Genomic DNA, 25,621 nt, shown 5'->3' with positions numbered 1-25,621 from the left:
TTAATCAGTTCATTGTGCTGACCTCACAATGCAAAGTTTCACTCAAACATACACAAAAGCTTCTTTTGGTCTAAAGTAGAAACATCCTTGTAATCCAAGTGACCTTCAACTCTTGACTCTGTGAGACTGTTCCCATTTGCTCCGCAGATCCACCCTCCATCCCCCTCCACACAGCTCTGCCCTACAGAGGCTCTGCCCTCCGTGGACAGCACCCACCCAGTTTCCTTGCCTTCTGGCTCTGACTGAGGCTACCTAATGGGAGGCACCGGCATCAGGAGACGGGAGATCTCAGGGGTTCAATGAGGATATTTATTTTCTTGGCTCTTTCCTGGCCATGCTGCTGTAGGTTGATTACATTCCTCTACCAGGGACACCTCTCTAGCTCCTGTTTCCCATCCTGACAGCCAATCCCTCCCTCTTCCTTCCAGGCCTAGGCACAGTAACAGCTCCCTGCCACTGCTGACCCTGGGTGCTTCAGCATCCCTTGTTGGCTTCTCTTAACTCTGCCTGCATCCTTATAAATACTCCCTTCAGTAAAGGCTCTTCAATTACCCCATTTGCATGAGCCACATGTTTCCGACTGGAACCCTGAGATACAATGGCTTTAAAATTAAATCAGAATTAGGCACAATAAAAAAGAAACCGAAGCAATCAACTCTGAGCCTCACATAGGAGGAATGGAAAGTTTGGCACATGCCAAGAAAACAAAACCACACACACTGAAATAATCAAATCAGATACCACCACCCCCTTCCCCACTGTCACCAAGAATGTGTGGAGGACGGAGCCATCTCCTGCTGGATCAGGGTTTACACCTGAAATAAAAGCTTAACATTCTATTTATGCACAAACTACTGACCCTTGAAACAGCTTGTGGGAGGCCCGGCAGAGGAATCATAGCTGTATGCCCATTTTATGGAGGGACAAACTGAGAATGGAAGGGATCTTAAGGCCAGAGCTGATAAAAACACAAGGAATGCCCCAGGGCCAGCTAAGGCTCCTGAATCCAGGAATCCGCCTCTGGCATTCTCTGTGGAGCTTCCCACAGCAGCCTTCTACACCACCACTCTCCAGAGATGCATCCCAGACATTTTTAAGTCCTTCTAAACACTTCTAGAACTACCATCCGTGGACGTCCATTGGATCCTCAACTATTTACAACTCTGCGAAATCAAGAGAGACAAGACGCCCTCCACCCCATTCCAGACGCTGCCAAAAACCATTATGTGAATCCACAATCCCTGACCATTTCCCAAAGAAAATTTTCTAGAAATCAATGGACGTCCAGGCCCAGAGCAGCCCTCCTCCGCTTCCTGGGGCGTTCTCCACAATATGTGGGTCCAAGAAATGGTCTTACGACTGCTTTGCTATAAAATGTTCCAACACCAACAATACCCAAGAAGCTACCTGTTTGAGGATGAAGAGGCTGAATCTTTCAGGGTTGTCCTGCTTCTGCGTCTTCTTCCTTCAGCATCCTCCACAGCCAGGGCCTGCAGGAGTGACCCAAAGAGCACAGTCAGGACATCTGGCTTCAGCATGGGAACAGTAAGTATTGATCAGGAAGAGACTGAAGGACTGACCCGGGATAAAACCCTGAAGAACCCAGCAGCTGATGGGCCCACCCAGGAGGAGGACCCAGCAAAGGCTGCTGAGGAAGGTCCCCAGGGGAGAAGAGGACTTAGGAGACCAAGACGTCCAACTTCACTCTGGTTATTCAGGCTCTAAACCCAAGTCATCATGGCTTTCCTCTTTCCCTCACACCCCATGTCTAATCCATCAGCAAAGGACGCCAGCTTGAACGTAAAGTAATATCCAGACCCTCACCATTTCTCAACACCTCCACTGGTACCACTTTGGTCCAAGTGAGCAGCATCTCTCATTAGGTTACTGTGATAACCCCCTAATTAGTTGTCCCACTCCTCCCCTTACCTTTCTATAACCATGTCTTGGAGGTTGAACAGTGTCTCTCCAAGATTCCTATGTTGAAATTCTGATCCCTCGGATCTCAGAATGTGGCATATTAGGAAACAGGGTCATTGAAGATGTCATATTAGGAAACAGGGTCATTGATGATATAAAAGTTAAGATGAGGTTCTACTAAAGTAGAATGGGGGTTCCTAATCCAAAATGACTCTGGTATCTTTATAAAAAGGGGACATTTGGAAGATTGGAGGTTTTCTGCCACAAGCCAAGAAGCTACCCAGAGTTGGAGAAGGGCCCAAAACAGACCCGTCCCTGGAGTCTCCAGCCAACACCTTGATCTTGGACTCGCAGCCTCTAGAGCTGTGAGACAATAAATTCGTGGTTTAAGCCATCCAGTGTGTAGTACTTGGTTATGGCAGCTCAAGCTAACAAATACAGCATGCTCCCCAGAGCAGCCTAAGTGATCATTTAAAAATCACTCTTCTGCTCAGAACACTCCTATAGTATTTCATCTGTATCAAAGTAAAAGCCAAAGTCCTTGAAATGGCCACAGTCCAAATGACTTGGCTGGGCGTCTTCCCTGATGGACTGAGACACCTGACCCCTTCTCCTCCTACTCTGCCCTTCCTCCATTTCCTCCAGCCACAATGGCTTCCTCAAACATTCAGGAAGGCTCCTGCCTCAACCCTCTGCACTTGCTCTTCCCCATCCTTGCAGCATTCATCTCCCAGGCATTTGTCACTTCCTATAGGTTTCTGCTCTCATGTCCTTTGCAGTGAGGCCCACGTCCAACCCCGGCCCCCTTCCTAGCCTCCTTCCCTGTTGTATTTCTCTTTACAACTCTTATCACCACCTGACATTTATTTATTTTTTTCGTCCCCCTTTCCCCACTTCCCTTAAATTGTAAACTCCCTGAGAGCAGGGACATCGTATTATGGTGTGCCCAGAGCCTGGCACATAGTAGGTGCTCAAGAAATAGCTGTTGAAAGACTCTGTATGATGGAATCAAATAAGCCAAAGAAAAGAAAGTTGCAAGAAGGAGGAAGCTGTCCACAGTGTCAAAAGCAGCAAAGAGCCCAGACAGATAAGGACTGAAGTGTCCGTTGTGTGTGGCAACATGGAGGCCGCGGGTGACCTTAGAGAGAGCAGCCCCTGCAGAAGGCGGGAGGCCTCTGCAGCAAACCCACCAGCTCCCTGCCCTGGACCAGGTACAAGCCCCCACCGGTGGAGGCCAGCCTGCATGGGCTGTGTTAGCGAGGGCAGCTTATTTCCATACATCCATCTGTGAGGGGTGGAGAAAAGAGAAGGTGAGGCTGAGGGGTGTGAAGGTCTGAGGAAGTTGGGTTGCAAGACTGAGGCGTGAGGTCCCAGGGGCTGTAGGAAGCAGGGGGACCCCTGTACACGGAGACGGTTCTCTCTGGCCAGGAGGAAGGATGTTTCTTTCTCTGAGTGCAAGGAAATCAGGTGGGAATGAGCCCAGATGCAGGTCAGCACCCAGGAGGGCAGGCGGGAACCTGAGTGGGCTAGTCGTGGAGTAACATTTTCAGTGAACAGAGAAGCCAGGTTGTCTCCTGAGTGGAGAAGGGCAGATAGGAGAGGAGGCTGGGATGCATGTCCCACTGTGGGTATCAAGTGCAGGCGTGGCCCTGAAACCCAGCACCTCCTGACGTTTGTGCCCTAGGTAGCTCACTCTCTCACCCTAGTCCACACCCTGACTGAGACAGCCAGCTGCTGGCCAGCATCCAGGAGGGCCCTGCTCTAACCAGAGGCCGTGGTTTCATAGAGGCACAATCTGCATGGATGTGGGGTTTTCTGTGACAGCCCTCAGTAGCCAGGGTTTAGGAGGAGAAGTTCCTAAAGCTGAATTCAAAGCCCCAAGCAGGTCCATCTCTTTCTATGAAGGGTTCATCATTCTCCCGGGCTCCCAGACCCAGAACCTCATACTCCACTCCCTTAAATCCTCCCAGTCACAAAATGATGCCTCTTCCTGCATGAGAAGGTTCATTATTCCTTGAGTACCTACTAAGTACTGGGTGTGTTACAAGTTAAAATCCTCAAACAAGAGTCCTGTGAAGTGTTTTTAGCCACTATTTATAGATGACAAAACAGGTTGAAAGAGATGAAGGAATTTGCTCAAGGTCACACAGGTAGCAAGTGGCAGAGCTGAGATTTGAAACTTTCCACTTCCCTCTCGTCTTTTCTACATATACTACCACCACCCTAGTCCAAGTCCTCAACATTTCATTCCTAACACTTGACATGACAAATGTCTCCTAAGTTACCTCCCAGGACTGCCCATTTACAGTTCACAAATTGAGACGGATCTTCTTACAGCACTGCATTTACCAATCCCGGCCCCATGCTTTGGCTTTGGAGGCTCCTCAATACAGGAACATTCCAAGCTCCACAGCCACCCCTTGGGATCCTTCATAAATGGTGCACATCTCCTTCTTCAATCTTCCTTCCCATGCGTACCTCTGCTCACCCCATCTGTAATCCCCTGCCCAGTCCATGCACCCCATCAAGGTCCCAACACCCAGCACATTCCTCCCCTGCAGCTCTGCCGTCTGGCCACCCAGCTCCAGCCCTCTCCTGCAGTCTGCTGGGCGGCACCAACCCAGCTTACCAAGCTCTCCTGGCTCTTCTGAGCTCACTGCATCTAGCTTCTCTGGGCAAGAGTTCCCTGTGCTCATGTGGACTGCAAGCCTCTTGAGGGCAATGAATCGTCTATTGAAAATGCTTGCAACTGCCTGCTGCTCAACACAGTGTCTCAGTTATTTGATCTACAGAACAATCCTGATGCTCAGGCAATATGATTCCAGAAGTTTTTCAGAAAATACAGGGGAACCGGGATGGCCAAGTGAACGGACATGGGGCCTTCTTGAAGCTGGGAGGAATACCTATTCTTCCTGTTTAGGAGGCACCGGAGTCCAGCACCTCCTAACATCCACTCTAACGGGGAGGAGGACGGCTGGATTTGGCTCCTCCCTCCTCTTCCTGCACCTGCATATTCAAGGTCTTGGTGTCCTTCCTTTGCCACCCTTTCACATGCTTTTGTAGACATAGATAGATATACCCTCTTCTTCCTGCTTCAAGGGAGAGCTTGAAATGTGAGAAATCCAGCTGTATGGAGAAGCTCATGGTGACTGGCAGAACAGTCAGGGCTGGGCGCCCAGAAGCAGGAAAAAGAATATTCTTTTTCTGGGAAATGAGAAGTTGGACTGATCCACTTCAATCACTGGCTACGGACCACCATCTAACAATTCTGGGATTCCCAGAGCCACAAGAGGAAGATGCCCGGGAAAAGTGAAAATCAGCAAAGCACTCAAAGGCCATCCAATCACCCCAGGCAGACAGATGGGCAGATCTGGGTAACAAGGGGCTGAGAGAAAACCATAGGTTTCAAGGGGATACTGTCACCAAGATGCCCTATAAGAAATCAGGATCTACCCAAGCCAGGGGCAACCAAAGGGGCAGTGTACTACTCCTCAGGACTTAGCTGAAGTCATAGGAGCACTGGAGTCAGGCCTGGGATCAAATCCTAACTTCATCAGCCAGGTCAGCCTTCACCTCTTGGAGTCTGGCTCTGCATAAGTGACTGTGATGCCTAAATAAGTGTAGGCTGGGCGCGGTGGCTCACGCCTGTAATCCCAGCACTTTGGGAGGCCGAGGTGGGCAGATCACGAGGTGAGGAGATTGAGACTATCCTGTGAATGGTGAAACCCTGTCTCTACTAAAAATACAGAAAATTAGCCCGGCGTGGTGGCGGGCGCCTGTAGCCCCAGCTACTCGGGAGGCCGGAGAGAATGGTGTGAACCTGGCAGGCGGAGCTTGCAGTGAGCCGAGATCGCGCCACTGCACTGCAGCCTGGGTGACAGAGCAAGAGTCTGTCTCAAACAAACAAACAAACTAACTAACTAACTAACTAACTAACTAACTAAATAAGTGTATGGAAGTATAATATCTAGCACAGTGCCTGGCCTTACATAAGGGGCTTCCTCAGTCGTGCTCCCCTCCCCGTTTCCAGCCTTCAGACCTCACAGCTCTCTCTACTCTTACTAACAGAAACAAGCACAGAGGCCACAGAGCATTTCCCAGCAAGAAGGTTTCCAAAGAAGGACGGCAGAAGTCCGCAAAGGAACAAACAGGCCACCCCACTGCTGGTAAGAGAGAAGCGCCGGACCTCGGTGAATGCCCGGGTTTCAAAACACAAAAAGCTCCGAGCCTCTTATCGCACCTAAACAGGAAGTTTGTGACAAACTTAGAAAACACGCATGCACAGTGGCAAGAGGCTGCACGCCACTGAGAAAAGATGAAATCCGGCCCTGCTGGGGGCCCTGTGTGGAGGAGGAGCGTGCGGACCCGACACTCCCACCGCACCAAGATCTTCCTGGCTCTAGGAGACACCCTTACCCTGGGCTTCTCCTCACCCCAAGCATGGGAGGGATTTGGGCCAAAATGTGCGGAGCTGCTCCGGTTTCCAAAGCCAGGCTCTGCTCACCCCCTCCTGCTCTCTCTCCCACCTCTACCCACTCAGGCATCTAGGACATCAAACACTCCCAACAGCTGGCAGGGGCCTAGTGACTGAGGTGTTTAGCGGGGGGACCATTTTTTCAGCTGGGAGATCTTAACACAGAAAGGGGAAGTGACACACAGAGGTCCCGCAGAGCTCCCGTCCTCAATCTGATCTCCATCTGGCTGCCCGGCCAGCGTCTGTATCATCGGGCCCTTCAGCATTCCACAACGGGGTCTTCAGCTGCCATCTCCTTCCCCTTTGACATCCTGCCTGGCCCTAACATTTTTACTCGCATTGTTCACACCAGGATGGGGCTCGATAACTTCAGTTCATTTATCTGAAAGTGCAGGCAAATGTGGACACAATCTGTGTCTCATCTCAAGTAGAGGACAAACTAGGAAGCTCCTTCCCTTTTGTTCACAATCTCCCAAGCACCTGTGGAATTGGCCCTTCGTCCAGGCAGTATATTTGGTGGCTGTGCTCCAGTAAATACTCGGTAGATTAATAAACAACATCAATACCTCCCTATTGCGCCTCCCCAACCAGGTTATGTCCCACTTGTCTCTGAGTCACCCTCAGCAAGAACGGGTCCCTCCACCCCTCCTGAGTGGAGGGCCCAGCTGTAAACTCGGTCTCCTGATGGTTGGCTCCTCAGCGCCCCCACATTCAGCACCTCCCGCAGTGGTTTCCTCGCCCCCCCCAAGTTAGGTTCCTTTTTAAAAAAATGACTCATTTAGGAAGAGACAAAACCAAGAACTTCAATGGTAAAGATAAAACGGCAAGCACCAAGACTCTAAACACCTCCCACTCCATGTAGAATTTAGATCCGATACAGCTTCCCCAAACTGGACCTCCTAATTTGGAACTTACGGTATACACAATTCTTCTAGCAAAGACGCTTCCAGTAATGTCTCAATATTTCAGCGTCTTCTTTACAAATAAAGATGGCCCCAGGACTCCAGGCAGTAGTTTTTGCAAAATGAGGGAATGAGAAATTAGAGATTAAAGTCCATGCTTTGAACTTCTGGGTCAAAAAAGTAATTATTTGATGTTTTACTATGTTTATGAGTCTAATTTATCGATTGCAGGACATAGGCATTATATCACAGGCCTAATGAGAATTATGGGGAGTTTTTCATTAAAAAATGACTTCTTGGTATGTAAGAAGCTTATGACATTTGTGCACAGTATCTGAAAGGAATGAAATTATATGATACAATACAGAGAATCGTAACATTTCAGGGCTAAAATGAGCCATTAAGATGACCCAAATCCAGGGGTTCCCAATGTTAGCTGCATTTCTGAAAAAATTCCCAGGCTCCCCCAGATTCTGACACATTCCGTCTGAAGTGGGGCTCTGACATCAACTGTTTTCTTTTATAAGCTTCCCAGTGATTTTAATGTGCCTACAGGGTTGAGAACCACTTATCTGCAGATAAGAAGGCTGGGATCTAAAAGAACTGAGGAGGCCAGGCACTGTGGCTCTCATCTATAATCCTAGCACTTTGGGAGGCCGAGGCGGGTGGATCACTTGAGGTCAAGAGTTCCAGACCAGCCTGGCCAACATGGTGAACCCCGTCTCTACTAAAAATACAAAAGTTAGCCAGCATGGTGGCAGGTGCCACCCAGCTACTCAGGAAGCTGAGGCAGGAGAATCGCTTGAACCTGGGAGGCAGAGGTTGCAATGAGCCAAGATCAAGCCACTGCCCTCCAGCCTGGGCAACAGAGGGAGACTCCGATTCAAAAAATACAAACAAATAAACAAACAAACCGAGGAGTCCAAAACTGCACAGTCAGTCAGACCCAAAACCAGAACTGAATCTAAAATCTGCACCCCTCGCCCAGTCCGGTTCTACACTTTTGCTCAGGTTTTTGGTATTCACAGATTTGCTAAAACTTTTTTTTAAAACAAACAAACAAAAAAAGAGGGGACTAACTAGGGCTGCCAACTTTTGTTTTGTCAAGCAAAGGTATTTTACAAATATCTACCAGTTATCATACTATCACCACTTCCTGATGTGTCTCTTGCCCATTTGCATATCTGCTGCCCCCTCTAGTCCAGTCTCCACCCAGGAGGTAAAATTTCACAATATTTGGCCCCACCCACTGTTGCATTCACCTTCACTCACCCTGCTCCTTATGACAAATCCAATCAAAACCCAGTCCTAAAAACTTCTCCATCTCCTCCTTCTCTAACTCCAGTTAGAGAAGTCTCCAGTTTCTCAAAGTCTCTTCTCTAACCACAAACTACTTCCCAGTCCCTCTAAACCTACCCTTCACCTCCTCCTAACCTCCACATGACAACATCTGTATAAGCCATACTAACAGTTTTGCTATTCCACACACATTATCCCTTCTAAATGTCTCCCTTATCAATGATATACCAGCAACTAGTCGAAGAGGCTGCCTCTGAGGAGCAGAATTAGGGGGTAAATGATGGAGGCAGGGGAAGGTGGGGGGTCTCTTTATATCCTACCATTCAAATTTGGGACAAGCATGTATTCTTTCCAATGGACACAAATCACATATACACAGAGCAGGTTACAAAATGCATTTTTATTTGCTTCTGTATTTATAAAAACACAGAAAATTGTCTGGGAAGTATACATGCCCAGGTTCTAAATGTAAATGATATCTGATTGGTGGGATTATGGGTGACATTACTTTCATTTCCCTTTCCTCTTTGTTATCTTTATTATGTTTTATTTTCAAAATAAAGAAAAAATAATAGTTTAAAATCTGAACCAGAGCTGGGCATGGTGACGCACGCCTATAGTCTCAGCTACTTGGGAGGCTGAGGCAAGAGAATCAGCTGAGTTTGAGTCCAGCCTGGGCAACATAGCAAGATCCCATCTCCTAAAACAAAACCAAAACCATGAACCAAGGCATCATCTGATGTCTGAAACCTACATAGTATTAAAAAGCAAAGGCACCAGAGCAGGTCACAGACTGGCATAGAGAACTATCTCTTTTCTGTAAAATGAAGGGTCTTTCCCAGCCAGGCCCTCCTGGCTTCTGTGCCCGGCCTGGTTCCTGAGTCTACCACTGCCATTGACCCCAAGCTACCCCTTGGCCCTGCCAGCCCCCAAGAACAGATGTAGAAGAGATGTCCTCGCATAGGTGTAAAGCCCCTTCCAGAGCCTCTCTGGCCTCCTCAGGTCAACCCCCACCAGCTCTCCCTGGCCCCTGAGGAGGATCCATTATCCTCTCCTGAGTGTCTCCTCTGAGCCCTGGTTTTCTCTGTTTTCCTCTATGTTTTCCCCAGGCTATGCTCCCCAAGCCTTTCTGAGTCTCTGCAAAGGGGAGCAGCCACAGACAATCCAAGTAACCCTCAGGCCCACAACCTGTAAATCAGGAGCCCAGAAACTCTAGATGGAGTGCAAACCGTGGGATTCTCCACAGTCCCCATGGCTCCGTAATGTTTTACAAGGCAGAGAAGAGGGGTGGCGGAGTGCTCTAGGTAGCAAGAACAGAACTGAGAGTTCAAAGGCATGGAGGTCAGAGGGTAGGTGATGTGTTTAGGGAAGTAAAAGGCATTCAGGATAACTGGAGTGTCTCTGAGCATGTCCCAGGCCTAGCAGAGAGAAAACTCCAAGGAAACTTATCAAAATTCACAAGGGCCAGCAAAGAAGGGCCTAAATAAAGAGTTCTCAACCTTTCATCTGTTGTGTCTCCTTCCAAATGCTTCCTCACTTGAGCTATCCTTCCAGTGTCTAGGAGGATCTAGGCCAAAAGGAGTGGGTGGTAAAATAGGAATAGAGAAAAAAGGAACGAGATTAAGCAGCTCCACACAGGAGGCGGCCTGAGGTCCTCCCAGTGCAGCGGTTCCCAAGGCCGGGAGACCTGATGCTCAACCCTGTCCTTAGCATCAGCTCCAAAGGCGAAGGACATTTGCAATGTATCCAAACTTCTGGGGCTCTCAAAGAAGCTTTTTAAAGAACTTTGAGACTTCAAGAGTGCCAAAACACAGATTGGCGTGCTCAACCAGATGCATCTGTGACCTGTGTGAGGCCTTCTGGGGAACCCTACAGAGCTGGACTAGCATTCAGCGCCTGTCCTATAAGAAGGAAGCCATTGGCAGTTCTGTCTCCTTAAATGTTCCCCTCCATTGTGCCTGCATATGGCAACCTCATCTGTTCAGGGGAAAATCTTGCCCTGTAGAAGTGCTGTTCTGTTTAAGTAGGTGGTATGTGCCTGTCTTCCCTCCCTCAAAATCTCAACTAAGGCCAGGCACAGTGGCTCATGCCTGTAATCTCAGCATTTTGGGAGGCCAAGGAGGGTTGATCGCTTGAGGTCAAGAGTTCCAGACCAGCCTTGCCAACACGGTGAAACCCTCTCTCTACTAAAAATACAAAAATTAGCCGGGCATGGTGGTGGGTGCCTGTAATCCTAGCTACTCAGGAGGCTGAGGCATGAGAATCACTTGAACCCGGGAGCCAGAGGTTGCAGTGAGCCAAGATTGTGCCACTGCACTCCAGCCTGGGTGACAGAGCAAGACTCGGTCTCAAAAAACAAAAACAAAAACAAAAACAAAAACCCCTCAACTAGACTGTAAGCTCCTACTAGAGTCAGCTCTAGCTTCTGCTTCTTCACTTGCCTTAAAGAAAGCCCTCCCCGTTGGCTTTCACTGAATTCTTACTAACCAAGTAGAAAGCCAGTTCTCAAATCCATCAGCTCCTACATGAGGCTTCTGTCCAATAGCTACGGCTCTCACTGGGCTGCGGTGACAGTTCTCTCCAATGGAGTTCCTTCAGACCTCAGAGGGGCAATGGCTTCCCCCTACAGGACCATTCCCCTGTGACCACTTACAGTACAGTCCCTGGGTGCTGTTTCCTCCCAGTTAGTTCCCTTCCCCCTAACTTAAAAGTCTCTTCAACTAAACCTTTTGAGTGAAAGAAAACTCAGGACCTAGGATTTGCACCTAAGAAAGCTGGATTCTCATTGGAGACTTTGGAGACATGCACACTCAAAACAGCCGGATAACATCCCAAGGGATGGCTGAGAATCGCCTGCCACTGATGCCTAATAGAGAGATGGAGAGGGCTGAGAAGGTCTCAGGGAGGAAGTGAGATCTGAGTTGGGTCTCAAGAAATGGGTTCAGTGGGGTCAACTGGAGAGGAAGTAGGAAGACCATCCCAAGCAGTGGGCCAGCACACACATGGCACTGACCACAGGGTGGGTGGGGCCCCACTACAGAGGAATGAGACCGTGAGGCAGGCAAAGGGTAAGAGTGTATGTTCGGGAGTCAGTCGGAATTGGTCTGAGCTGAACTCTGCCTCTGGCTAGCTGAGTGACCGGGCAGCTTGCTAACCTCTCTCAGCCCTGCATTCTTCCTTAGTAACAAGATGAAGACAAGGATAATCAGGGTACCCATGCTACAGTTGTTGTAAAGATTTAATGAGAGGATGCATATAAAATGCCGTCAATAAACATAATTTGTTATTCTTGCTATAGTCAAAATACCAGTGGTCATCCTGCTGGTGTGGCTGGGGCACTTTCTTCTTTCTAACAGCCACAGTGTTGTGAAGAAGGGAGTGCTGGTGGACTGGGCACATCCTGAGTCACCTAAGAAGGGGAAGAGGCCGGGCGTGGTGGCTCAGGCCTGTAATCCTAGCACTTTGGGAGGCCCAGGCAGGAGGATCACCTGAGGTAGGGAGTTCAAGACCAGCCTGACCAACATGGAGAAATCTCGTCTCTACTAAAAATACAAAATTAGGCCGGGTGCAGTGGCTCACACCTGTAATCCCAACACTTTGGGAAGCCGAGGTGGGCGGATCACAAGGTCAGGAGATCGAGACCATCCTGGCTAACACGGTGAAACCCCATCTCTATTAAAAATATAAAAAATTAGCCAGGCGTGGTGGCGGGCACCTGTAGTCCCAGCTACTCGGGAGGCTGAGGCAGGAGAATGGCGTGAACCCCAGCGGCAGAGCTTGCAGTGAGCCAAGATTGCACCAGTGCACTCCAGCCTGGGCGACACAGTGAGACTCCATCTCAAAACACAAAACAAAACAAAACAAAACAAAATTAGTGGGGCATGGTGGCACCTGCCTATAATCCCAGCTACTCGGGAGGCTGAGTCAGGAGAATCGCTTGAACCTGGGAGGCAGAGGTTGCGGTGAGCCGAGATCGCACCATCGCATTCCAGCTTGGGCAACAGTTAGAGCAAAACTCTGTCCCCACCCCCCCCCCCAAAAAAAAAAAAGCCGGGCACAGTGGCTCACACCTGTAATCCCAGCACTTTGGGAGGCTGAGGCAGGCAGATTACAAGGTCAGGAGATCGAGACCATCCTGGCCAACATGGTGAAACCCTGTCTCTACTAAAAATACAAAAATTAGCTGGGTGTGGTGGCATGTGCCTGTAGTCCCAGCTACTCAGGAGGCTGAGGCAGGAGAATTGCTTGAACCCAGGAGTCAGAGGTTGCAGTGAGCCAAGATGGTGCCACAGCACTCCAGCCTGGCAACAGAGCGAGACTCTGTCTTTAAAAAAAGAAGAAGAAGAAGAAGGGGAAGAGGCTGCCAAGCCTTAGAATGCCCAGGCAGCCAGGGTGGGTGTGCGCAGCTTGCCCCCACACACTCTGTTCTCTGCCCTTCCTGGACCACTGGCTACATCAGTTGGGCTCCCTGGGCTTCCAGCTGGATTTAGTTAAAGTGAGAGCATTTATTCCCCCTTCCTCCTCTTAACCCCAGTTTGGCAGTGGTTGTGTCTCACCACCATCACAGCTGTTGTCGAGGCCCTTTCTACCCATCCCTGGGGCTCCTTCCTTCTGGCCTAGGGAAGGTAACAGCTTCCTACTGTTGTCAGCTCTGGGGAGCCTCACCAGCCTTGGATGGTTTCCCTCACCATGCCCACACATCTGTAAATAGTCCTCCCAGTTAAACCCTCTGTGTGCACCAGTCATTTCCTGCCAGAGCTCTGACTGACAGAGCAAGACCTACACCCACCTACCAGATAAATGGGGCTGAGAGGACGGCCTGGTCCTGCCCTCACCCCCTGCATCTCCTCAGAGGTAGAAATGTGAATGGCAGTGTTTAAGACATAAGCACCTGGCCAGCTGTGGTGGCTCACACCTGCAATCCCAGCACTTTGAGAGGCTGACATGGGCGGATTGCCTGAGCTAAGGAGTTTGAGGCCACTCTGGGCAACGTGGTAAAACCCTGTCTCTACTAAAAAAAATACAAAAAATTAGCCGGGTGTGGTGGCGCGCACCTGTGGTCCCAGCTATTCAGGAGGCCGAGGCATGAGAATTGCTTGAACCTGGGAGGTGGAGGTTGCAGTGAGCCAAGATTGCACCACTCCAGCCTGGGCAACAGAGCAAGATTCTGTCAAAAAAGAAAAAGAAAAAAAAAAAAAAAGACATAAGTACCAATGTGTTTTGCCCAAAAGCAATCATATGGGAACTTAACACCCCTCGGAAGCTGGAAGAAACCCAGGAAGCTCAGGGGAAAGCGACTGTCCCAGCCCAGGAAGGGCCCTCTGTGTTCTTCCAAGTCCGTCACACAATGGGGTGCCAACAAAGTCACAGGCTCTAGATGGGTGCCTGGCATATGGTAGGCACTTCATAAACACCTGTTCATGAAGATGCCTTCTGGCTGAAGATGCAAGCCCAAAACCCAAGAGATCCTGCAGAACAGGATACTCCATGAAAGCCACCGCTCTGTGGGGCAGCTCTGGAGCCACCTTTTGCTCATCATCCCACACACACGAAGCTCTGAGGGGCCTCTTCTTTATCCACGCAAATGCTATTTCCTCCTCTCTTAGCAAGAAATGCCCGAGGCTGACAGCTGCCTCGCCACCTCTCTTGCTGATTTCGCTGCTCCCCAAGCTCTCACAGGGCCAAACACAGCCTTGGTTTTGTGCAGTCCAAAAGCATTTATTAAGTGCCTACTGTGTCCAAGCACCATGCCAGGCACTAAAGTCCAAAGGTGATTAAGACAAAAGTCTCAGCGTCCAGGGACCACAAAGAATACGAAGGAGGAAGGTTACGGTTACACACTGAACAAAGAGGATTCTCAAAGACAGGTGAAGAAGCCTGAACTAAACTGGTCTTGAAGACTGTGGCTGTGATTACTATGGGGGGCTCTGATCACTATCACGATGGGGAAGGAGGGGGAAGGTGCAGGAGGTGTAAAGAGGGAAGTGGGAGCCTGGCGAACTCCTGGGCAAGGGCAAGCAGAAGTGAACTTCACAGGGTCCAAAGCAGATAAGAACCAAGCAAGGGGTTCTTATCTTGTCTCAAATAGGGTCCCCTTGATTCAAAAACCAAGCACATTAAACAGGGAAGAAATGAAACCTGATGAGAAGCTGTCTCCTCCAGCAGCCTCAAAAGTCACAATGTCCCCCCTTTGGAAAATGTGAAGGCCGTGTGGCTGGGTCTGGGGGAAACTGCTTGTCCTGAAGAGGATATTTCTCAGCCTGCTGCTCACCACCAAGCTCCTCAAGTCTTGGGGTCAGCCCAATCAGTGTGAAGGGGGCCTGGCCACCCCCAGTTCCAGGGCACTACCCCAAACAAAATAAAAACCTTTCACACATGCTTGCTCTTACTTGGAATTCTAAAATTAAACATTCATTCCTCTCACCTAAAAGGTTTCTCCTTTTACAAGTTAATATGCAAATGCCTTGGAGAAGCTAAGTCTTAGCAGCCACATATCCGCTTAGCATGAAAGCTTCTAGAGGATCTTCCTGGAAAACAGGCTTTGTGTGAGGGATGTCTGAGAGATGATCTGTGGCTGGGGTAGGGGAGAGACAGGAGTAAGAGGGAGATACACATGGAAGGCAGAAGGCCGCTCCTGTGCTGAATCAACACCCAGAAGGGCAGAGGGTTAAATGTTCACGACTTTTCGTCTAGCTAATTTTTTTTTTTTTTTTTTTTTTTTGAGACGGAGTCTTGTTCTGTCACCAGGCTGGAGTACAGTGGCGTGATCTCAGCTCACTGCAACCTCGGCCTCTCGGGTTCAAGTGATTCTCCTTCCTCAGTCTCCCGAGTAGCTGGGATTACAGGCATGCGCCATCATGCCCAGCTAATTTTTGTATTTTTAGTAGAGACATGGTTTTACCATCTTGGCCTGGATGGTCTCGATCTCTTGACATCATGATCTGCCCACCTCAGCCTCCCAAAGTGCTGGGATTACAGACATGAGCCACCGCACCTGGCCTCCTCTAGGTAATTTTTAAAAAATAAAAACAATTTTTTTTTTTTTTTTGAGACGGAGTTTTGCTCTTGTCATTCAGGCTGGAGTGCAGTGGCACAATCTGAGCTTACTACAACATCTGCCTCCCGGGTTCAAGCGATTCTCCTTCCTCGGCCTCTCAAGTAGCTGGGACTACAGGTGTGAGCCACCACAACTGGCTAATTTTCGTATTTTTAGTAGAGATGGGGTCACGTCAGTCAGGCTGGTCTCAAAATCCTGACCTCAGGTGATCCACCTATCTCAGCCTCCCAAAGTGCTGGGATTACAGGCATGAGCCACTGTGCCAGGGCTAAAAATCAAAATTGAATCAGCATAATAAAAACTTCACTCTCTTTTAAGGTGTACAATTCACTGATTTTTAGCATAGTCACAAGGTGGTACAACTATTACTGTGACTACTTAATTTCAGGACATTCTTATCATCCTAAAGAAACCCCACACCCATTTGCAGTCACTCTCTTTTCCTCTCTTCTCCTGACAGCTGCTTTTTTATCTCTATGGATTTGCCCATTCTGGACATTTCATACAAATGGAATCATATAATAGGTGGTCTTTTGTGTCTGGCTTCTTTCACTCAGCATAATGTCTTCAAGGTTCATGCATGTTGTAGCATGTATTGTACTCTAACCACTTTTATGGATGAATAATATTCCATTGTATGGATATACCACATTTCATTTATCTATGAAAATACTTTTTAAAGGACAGAACAAATGATGCTCTCAGCACCCGTGGGGCTGCTTGGGCAGTATAAACATTTATAAATCATCCTTCTCTGCCCCTTCTACCAGGACTCATGGGCACCATCCAAATCCTCCCTACCCAGTTGTACGGATTTTCCAAACACACAGTGGCTCAGGATAGCAGCCCTGAATCACACAGGCCATGACAGAAATAACTCAAATTCCTTCTGAGGGAATGTTCAGTGCCTCTCAAATTGTGTTATATACATCTCCATGGTTGGTCCTGGTAACCTAAGATGAAAGTGGCAAGGGCAGCACTGGCTTTAGGGACGTGTGGCCTGTGCAGTCTCACAGGACCCAACGCTTGCTGAATGTGCTGTTGTCACCATCTTAAAAGTCTTAATGATTTTTAATCAAGAGGCCTCACATTTTCATTTGCACTGGGCCCAGTAAATTACGTATCTAGTTCTGGGTAAGGGGGAAGGGTTTGGGAAGGGGGAAGAATTTGATGATCTTTCCAAAGTTAGTAGGACTGTTACTACTGTGTTATAGCAGCTCATTGGCCAGGTTGAGGGGCAGGTGAAGGGTTGAGGGGAGGTGGAGATAAGTGGGTGAGGGGTACCAGCTTCCAAAGAAAGCCCAAGACCACATCTTCCTACTCTGAGGGCTGAACACTTGGCTGATAAGGCCTCCCCAAAACAGCCAGACTAGCTGAAAGCAAACTTGATAAGTCAAGGCGATACAGGCTCAGACTGTCAAGCAGAATGAACTCAAACTGAAACTTGTTTGATCTTGTGATTGCTTATAGGTTAAGACCAAGAAGAAAAAAGAAAAAAAAAAAAACCCCACATTTACTAAAGTAACCAGCACTGAGAAAACTTTTTAAACATTTATTTTTTTTAACTGTCACCTTTATTTTCAGCTTATCAAGAAAGTCATGGTTTCATCAAAAAGCTGATATTCAATCCAAAGAGGGCAGAGTTTCAAATGCAGACGTCTACACGGATGTCAGTACTAGAAGGGACCTCGGGAACAACCTAGATCACTGGCCCTTCTGAGACAAAGACCCCCAAAGCCCATCTGCATGGATCCCTAGGAGAGTCGATGCCTAGTCCAATTCTCATTTATACATGAGGAAGCTGGGGCTGAGAGAGGGGAAGTAACTGTCCAAGGCCACCCACAAAAAAAGGGGCAGGACCTAAACCTGGGAGCTTTCAGCTTCCCCTCCCAACCTCCCAATTTTATGAACACAATCAAAATTTATATATTGTAGGCTGGGCCCGTGGCTCATACCTCTAATCTCAGCACTTTGAGAGGCCAAGGCAGGCAGATCGCTTGAGTCCAGGAGTTCGAGACTAGCCTGGACAACATAGTGAGACACTGTCTCTACTAAACATTAAAAAAAAAAAAAAAAGGCAGGCATGGTGGCATGCACTTGCAGTCCCAGCTACTCGGAAGGCTGAGGTGGGAGATCAACTGAGCCCAGCAGGTAGAGTCTGCAGTAAGCCATGATGGCACCACTGCACTCTAGCCTGGGTGACAGAGTAAGGGCCTATCTCAAAAAAAATTTTTTTTAATATATTTTGTGTGTACTGTCCCCCACAGTCTTTCCCTGGATCCTCAGCTCATCTTCTACTACATGCCTTTTCCTTGCCAGAAAAGGGAGTCTAGGCATGGTAGGTACAAGGACCATGCACGATGAATGGAGATCAGGGTCGACAGAAAATGCTGCCAGCCTACTATGCCAAAGAGATGGATCCAGATGGCCACTGGAAAGCTATGGAGTCTCCACCACCCCAGCCCATTGTGTCCTTTTCCTATAGACGAGACTAACCAAATCAAACCATCCTTAATACCAAGTGCCTGGAGGCCTTTCATTTCCATTTGTGTTTATCTTTCCTCCCTCCCCGCAACCTTTGCTCCCTTCCTTCTTTTAACAGATAGATACTGGACACTTACTATGTGTCAGGCATGTTTATTTATTTATTTATTTATTTATTTGACAGGGTTTTGCTCTGTCACCCAGCCTGGAGTGCAGTGGTGCAATCACAGCTCACTGCAGCCTTGACTTTCCAGGCATCAGTGATCCTCCTACCTCAGCCTCCCAAGTAGCTGGGACCACAGACGTGCACCACCACACCTGGAAAATTTTTGTATTTTTGGTAGAGACAGAGTTTTGCCATGTTGCCCAGGCTGGTCTTGAAATCCTGAGCCTAAGCAATCCACCTGCCTTGGCCTCCTAAAGTGCTGGGATGACATGGGATTAAAGGTGTGAGCCACCATGCCCAGCCTGCGCCAGGCATATTCTAGGTGCCGGGGACAGAGTAGTGAACAAAACAGAACAAGTTTTGGTGTTTACATTCCACAGGGAGGAAAGAAAGAAAGAGTTAAATAAATATATGCCATGCCAGATGATGATAAAGGCTCTAGAGAAAAGGAATACAGGAGAAGAGGGATAGAGAATGGTGAGGAAGGAGGGTGTTTTATCTAGGATGGTCGGGGCAGGGGTCTCTGCAGGAGGAGCAGAGTCAGCCATGCAGATACCTGGGGGGAGATATTCCAGGCAGAGGATCAGCAAGTGCAAAAGGCCCTGAGGTGGGAATCTCAGGAACAACCAGGAGTTCAGTGTGGTAAGAGTGAGGAGGAGCGGGCAGGTTAGCAATGTGAGGGGTGGGCAGGGGCAGTGAGAGCCAGGGCAGACCGGCCCTGAGGCCAGTTAGGCCCTTGGCCTTTTCTCTGGGGGAGATGGAGCATGCAGGACTCTGAGCTAGGGAATAACTGACCTGACCAAGCCTCAACAGGACTTCCCTGACCACTGCTATTACCAGGCAGCCTGTGTGAGGCACGCCAATGACAGCGATAGACTCAGGAGCCAGGCTGAAGCCCAGGACACAGCCTCTAAGCAGTGTGTAATGCTGATAAAAACCCTTCCCTTCTCTGGGCCTCCATATTCTCCTCTGTGACATGAGAAGGTCAGGCTAGATGATACTTTGTATCTCTTCTTCAAAAGTCTTCTTTTCTGACCCTAAGACAGATTGCCCAAAGGGTCTAAAAGTCTCACCCCCTGACTTGAGAGAAAGTAGGGAACAGCAGCCAAGTTCGAGAAGCCCCCAACAATTCCCCAGCGCCCACCCCACTGTATAGCAATTTCTCACTCCCCAAAGGGCATGGCTCTCTAGGGGAAAAGGTCCAACCCAGGAAAGAGCCACGTCAGCAATGTCCTCTAAAGATTACAAAGGGCAACCACTAAAGATAGCACAGCCTCTGCATGGGCTCCAGAGGGGGGTTGGGCCCATAGAGGGGCCACATCAGCAGGCACCACTACATCTCTTCTGCCCAGGCTGCCACACTCTCTCCTGCCTCCTCCACTTCCGTCCTGGGAGAAAGTAAGTTAGGGGTTTAAGAATGGAAACATCCATTTCCATGAGGATTCTCTTTGTATCACACATCATCAAACTGAGTTAGAAAGCAAGACTCAAGTATCCTCCATCAGGCTGGATGAGCAGGGTCTGTCTCTCCCCCATCAGACTGGGAGCTCCTGAAGAACATGAACTGTTTCACCATCAGTCTGAATTCATCCTGCACCTCCTCCTATGCCTTCCCCCTCAGACGGGGGCTCCCTGAGGACAGAGGCTGTGTCTCCCTAACAGATTGGGAGTCCCTGTTGGCAGGGGCTGTGCTGCCCCCATTGGACTACAAGCTCCCCGGAGACAGGGTTTATCTGCCTCTTTCCCTCTGTCACCTCGCTGCATCTCATAAGGTGTCTCAGTATTTGGTGGTTTCTTAAAACAAGGTGCTGGTTCAACCAGCGCCTTGTTTTAAGAAACCACCAAATACAGGGATTGGACCACCCACCCAGGCATAAGACCCTGTGATCCCTAGCCATTAACCTATCTGAGTATGAAGCTCCAAGCTGAATGAAAAGAAATGAAAAATCAGCTTCACCTAATGACTTCCTAGCAAGACTGTTTATAGGGTCGGACCAAAGGCTGTCCTCGTTTTATAAATAGCCCTTTCTGGTGACTGTGGTGAGACTGAGCTGAAATGCACCTTGAGGACCAAGAGCAAGGAGCCCGCCAGCCCAGCCCTGATTGAAGCTGGGTTCTACAACCATCCTCTTAGGTTGCGGGATAAGAAGCCCATCTCAAGAGAGGCGGGGCCACTCCTTCCTCAGTGGAGGAGGGAAGGGTGGGCGAGGAGGGAAGGGTGGGCGAGGAGGGAGGGGAACTGGCTCAGCACAAGCTTCATCCTGGGAAAAGCAGAGCCCATCCCGGACTCGGGGAGAAGTATTCAAGCACAGCAGGGCTCAGGGATGCCATCAGAGGCTCCCCTGGAATCTAGTGTGCTGGCTGATCTTGGCAAAGGGTTTCCACAGGACTGAAGAGGAGGGGCAAGAAGGCTGGAACTGCCAGTGGCTGCAACCAATAATCATCATCATCACAATTATAATAGCTAACACTTACTGGTGCCATTCTAAGCACCTTCCCACACTCAGTTAATCCTCATTACAGTACTAATACTATTCCCATTTTACAGACAAGGCAACGGAGGCCTGCCCAAAATAATGAACAGGTGAGGAGTGAGGAGTGAAGATTTCAACCCTGCAGTGTGGTTCCCGAGTGTGGTGCCCAAACCCTTGGGTATTTCTACGGTTCCTCTGAGTCTCCAGGGTTGAACATGGAAGGCCACCCAGAGACGGGCATCCTGAGGGCACAGGAGACTCATAGCACAGCAGGGTCTACCATGTGGGGAGCACGGACACACTGAAAATGCCACCTGATGCATCAATGACGCTTTCAGACCCTTTCAGCCTCAGGTTAAAAAATCCCATCTCCTGTGTCCAGAGTATCCTTAAGAGAAAGAGTGATCCTCTTAGCAAAAGCCTTCTCAAAGACATGACCAAAAAAAAAAAAAAAAAAAAAGCTGCCAAGCAGAAGGCAGTAGGGTGGAGCCAGTGGTCACTGACAGGTCTCAGCTCTCACAGTCTGAAAAGTTAGGACACAGGGTACTGACTTATTTTAAGAACAGTGTGCTGGTTGCACTTTCAACTAAAATTCTCCATGTTTTTCCTAGGCCTCCACGCCTTTTCAGGTGAAGTTTTTCTGAATGTAAATCAGTGAGTCCCACTGTGCCATAAAAGAGTGTCCAAAATGTCTGAAAACAGAAGGAAACAGTGGATTCGTGATGCTTTTTTTTTTTTTCCATATTAACAACCAGACCCCATTTGCTTTACATCAGGGCTTTCATGTCTTGAACATGGGATTTGGGGTAAAATAGGGAGCTGTCCTCTGCACTGCAGGATGTTTAGTAGCATCCTTGGCCACCACCCACTAGATGCCAGTAGCATTCTCCTTCCTCTCCATCTCTCCCAAAACACAACAACTGAAATGTCTCCAGACATTGCCAAATGCCTCTTGGGGCTTGGGGGGTAGAGTGGGTATGGAGCAAAATCACTCCCAGTTGAGAACCACTGCTTTGTGTTTAGCTAAACATCTCAAAAGTTGTCTGGACGTTGGGGAGAAAAAACATATTGATAGCAAGACCCTGGCTCTCCAAAAAATAAAAAATTAGCTGAGTGTGATGGTACACGCCTGTAGTCCCAGCTACTAGGGAGGCTGAAGTAGGAGGATCGCTTTAGCTTAGGAGGTCAAGGCTACAGTGAGCTGAGATTCTGTCACTGCACTCCACTGCACTCCAGCCTGGTTGACCAAGTGAGACCTTGTCTTGAAAACAAAACAAAACAAAACAAAACAAAACAACATATCCAGCATAGTTTTGAAAATGTAACTCACATACTGTTTAAATCCAAATGTATCCTACCCTCCCGACTTCCTGGACACTGTGTATTTGAAAATCTCCAGTGTCACTATCATGCCTCTTTCCTATGAATCTGCCTAAATGCCAATACTCCGTGCTCTGGATACCCCCCAACACCCCCTTCGTCCTCCCAGCCCTGGCTTTCCTAGTCTCATTTATGTCCATCTCCTCACCAACCCTTCCTCACGTGTTCAACCCACCAGGAGGCATTTGCTCTCCATGTGAGTAAGACAGCTCCCCGCTCTGATGAGCACTGCAGGGGCGAGGACCAGAAACCACCAAGCTTGGAGCCCCCAGCAGCCTCCAATACAGCAATGGCCACACCCAAGAAAATGGACTCCTTTTCATCACCAGACAGTTGATCCATCCCACTCACCAAAGCCTCGTTCGAATGCACAGCCTGCCTCAGTCCCCAGAGTGGGCTACACCAAATACAGAAATGGGTCAAAGAGATACCAAATCTGAAAGACTTGGAAAGACCAACAACTCAACAGAAACATGGGCAGACTATGAATCAAAAGAAAATACAAATGAATCTTAAACTTGTGAGACGCTCAACCATACTCATAAAAGAAATACAAATTAAAACTGAGATACCAATTTTCATCCATCAGATAGGCAAAGATAAAAAAAGTCTGACAACTTACTGGTAACTCATCAATGAATGAGACATCCTCACCAACAAGTGGTGAGAATGTCTCATTCATTGATGGTTTCAGTGTAAATTGCTACAACCTCCTTGAAAGGATACTTAGTATGTCTATCAATATCACAAATGTAGAGATGCTTTTACCAGCAATTCGACTTCTAGGAATTTATCCTACAGACATACGCCTATATATGCAAAATAAAGCATATACAAGGATACTCACTGCAGTGGGATTTATGACAAAAGATTGGAAATAACTACAATATCCAGTTTGGAGGGCTGCTTTAATAACTTGTGATTCTTCTGTAAAATGGAATGTTATGCAGCTATAAAAAAGAAAAAAGGAAAAAAAAATTTAAAAGAATGAGGGCAGCTGGGCACGGTGGCTCATGCCTGTAATCCCAGCACTTTGGGAGGCTGAGGCAGGCGGATCATGAGGTCAGGAGATTGAGACCATCCTGGCTAACATGGTGAAACTCCATCTGTACTAAAAATACAAAATATTAGCCGGGCGTGGTGGCGGGCACCTGTAGCCCCAGCTACTCAGGAGGCTGAGGCAGGAGAATGGCGTGAACCCCAGAGGCAGAGCTTGCAGTGAGCCAAGACTGCGCCACTGCACTCCAGCCTGGGCGACAGAGACAGAGACTCTGTCTAAAAAAAAAAAAAAAAAAAAAAAAAAAAAAAATGAGGGCATCCTCTATATCCTCTATGTCATAATATGGAATAATTTTCAATGTATATTGCTAGGTAACACAAGCAAGCCACAGAATAACATGAACAGTATGCCAACAGTTGTTGAAAAATAGTATGTATTCATATACACATTTATATGCATAGATTATCTTTGAAAAGATATCCCAAAAGCTAATAAAAGTGGTTACCTATAGAGAGGAGAAATGGGTAGCTGGGGGCAGAAAGAATTATTTAACCCACTTTAGACTCTTCATAACTTGCAAATTTTATATCATGTACACACCTCAACTATTAAATCAATCAATAGGAAGCAAGCAAAAGGAAAAAGTTTCTAAGTAACTGATGTAATTCTACCATCACCATGTGTGCATGCATGCAACACACATTACGGCCAGCTATAATTTTAAATCCTCTATTCCTATAAGTATCCATACTCATCAGTTCAAATGTTTCAGTTTTTTGTTTGTTTGTTTTTTTGTTGTTGTTTTTTGAGACAGGGTCTCACTCTGTCAACAAGGCTGGAGTGTAGTGGTGCAGTCTTGGCTCACTGCAGCCTCGACCTCCTGGGTTCAAGCAATTCTCCCACTTCAGCTTCTTGAGTAGCTGGGACTACAAACATTTGGTACCATGCTTAGCTAGTTTTTTCTATTTTTGGTAAAGACAGGGTTTCACCATGTCCTTGTTGCCCAGGCTGGAGTGCAGTGGTGTGATCTCGGCTCACTGCAACCTCCGCCTCCCAGGTTCAAGCGATTCTCCTGCCTTAGCCTCCTGAGTAGCTGGGATTACAGGGTGTGCCACCACGCCCGGCTAATTTTTGTATTTTTAGTAGAGACGGGGTTTTGCCATGTTGTCCAGGCTGGTCTCAAACTCCTGACCTCAAGTGATCTGCCTGTCTCGGCCTACCAAAGTGCTGAGGTTACAGGTGTGAGCCACTGTACCCGACCTGGTCCTGGTTTTCTGATTCAAAAGTAGGATGATCAACACAACAAGAACACACAAGGAGCTCACCAGATTCTCTTCTTAACAGGGTTTTGAAAATGTTCTTCCTCAAAATTACCTTCCCATCATCTGAAAAATGTACTGACACTGGGGCCACCACCACCCTGAAGTTACGTGGACAGGCAGGCAGAACCCTTTAAAAGGTGCACTGTAATAACAACTGCCAGGGACGCAGGGGCACTCACGCTTTCAATAATGCCTCCAAGTACTATCAGCTGAGACCGTACATCACAAAGTGACCTGAACCCCGAAACCTATCAGGAGCGGCAGGCACCCCTAGAAGTCACCTGAGAATCCTCCCTGCAGCTCTGCCTGTGGCAGTGTTTTAATGGCATATTACTCAAAGGCGCCACTGACATCACTTTTAAACCTACCCCACCACCACTGCCAATTCATCATAAAATAACCCTTATATTTTAAGCTGTAAATCAGCATTTGTCAAGTTCTAAATTGGGCTACGGCAATATTTATTCATCAAAGGATAAATCTTCTCTGCACAGTCATAAAACTGCCTAATAATTTAATATGCTATCATTCTTACCTGAAACTTGTCAAAAAGTGACCTGAAAGAGGTAAGTGTTTTACACATACTGGCGGTAAGCCTATAGTTTATTAAATAGTTCACAGTTCTAATTCTCTATATGGTGGGAAATGGCACACAGAGCATGTCCTATGCAGAATAACAATTCAGAGATTCATTAACCTCTGTTTTGGGATAGAAAAAAAGCAGATTCTCACCAGGTGTGGTGGCTCACACCTATAATCCCAGCATTTTGGGAGGCCGAGGTGAGCAAATCACCTGAGGTCGGGAGTTTGAGGTCAATGTGGCGAAACCCTGTGTCAGGCACTGTATTTTTAGTAGAGACAGGGTTTTGCCATGTTACCAGTTCAAATGTCTCAGGTTCTGACATACAGTGACTGTATTTTTAGTAAAGACTAGTAAAGTGCTTGATGGCAGGTGCCTGTAGTCCCAGCTACTCGGGGACTGAGGCAAGAGAATCGCTTGAACCCAAGAGGCAAAGGTTGCAGTGAGCCGAGATCATGCCACTGCACTCCAGCCTGGGTGACACAGCGAGACCCCGTTTCAAAAAAAACCCAAAAAACAAAAAACAAAACAAAACAAAACAGAAAAGAAAAGAAAGAAAAAAG

At 48.0% G+C, this 25,621-nt stretch overlaps 1 protein-coding gene across 50 annotated transcripts in view; it reads right to left on the bottom strand.

Annotated features, from left to right (window-relative positions):
- TRERF1 (transcriptional regulating factor 1) overlaps positions 1-25,621 on the bottom strand; it is a 227,489-nt gene that overhangs the window by 133,372 nt on the left and 68,496 nt on the right. For 46 of the 50 annotated variants that reach the window (XM_028847569.2, XM_077999933.1, XM_077999928.1 and 43 more), the window contains one exon: positions 1,408-1,490. The gene's annotated coding sequence lies outside the window, so the exon portion shown is untranslated. Of the gene's footprint in view, positions 1-1,407; positions 1,491-7,309; positions 7,448-13,649; positions 13,763-25,621 lie in introns of those variants that run through there. The other 4 variants (XM_077999930.1, XM_077999941.1, XM_077999946.1 and 1 more) reach the window with 2 other exon arrangements.

The sequence above is a fragment of the Macaca mulatta genome, chromosome 4, assembly GCF_049350105.2.
Source record: "Macaca mulatta isolate MMU2019108-1 chromosome 4, T2T-MMU8v2.0, whole genome shotgun sequence".
Classification (NCBI taxonomy): domain Eukaryota; kingdom Metazoa; phylum Chordata; class Mammalia; order Primates; family Cercopithecidae; genus Macaca; species Macaca mulatta.
This window is presented reverse-complemented; position numbering and strand designations above follow the sequence as displayed.